Source organism: Buceros rhinoceros, unplaced genomic scaffold, assembly GCF_000710305.1.
Source record: "Buceros rhinoceros silvestris isolate BGI_N320 unplaced genomic scaffold, ASM71030v1 scaffold19622, whole genome shotgun sequence".
In the NCBI taxonomy this organism is placed as follows: Eukaryota; Metazoa; Chordata; class Aves; order Bucerotiformes; family Bucerotidae; genus Buceros; species Buceros rhinoceros.
In genome coordinates this window covers 57,650-57,875 of record NW_010399760.1, presented here as the reverse complement: position 1 = coordinate 57,875, position 226 = coordinate 57,650, and positions in this window count along the sequence as shown.

Here is a 226-nt window from a genome sequence, read left to right as displayed (position 1 = left end):
CGGAGCGGGGGGCCGGGCGGCAGTTCGTAGGGCGGTGAGGGGTGGTTGCGGGCAGGGGAGGAGGCAGGCTCGCTTGTAGAGCTGTCCCTGCCGCCGTCCTCCGCTGCCCGGCGCTGCGGGGCTGAAGGCCGGCTCTGAACCCTTCGGGGGTAGTTCGGGGCGTTCGGGTAGGGATGGGGCGGCTTTCTCCTTCCAGGGGTGCCCTGGGTGGGTCACCGCTCTTTCC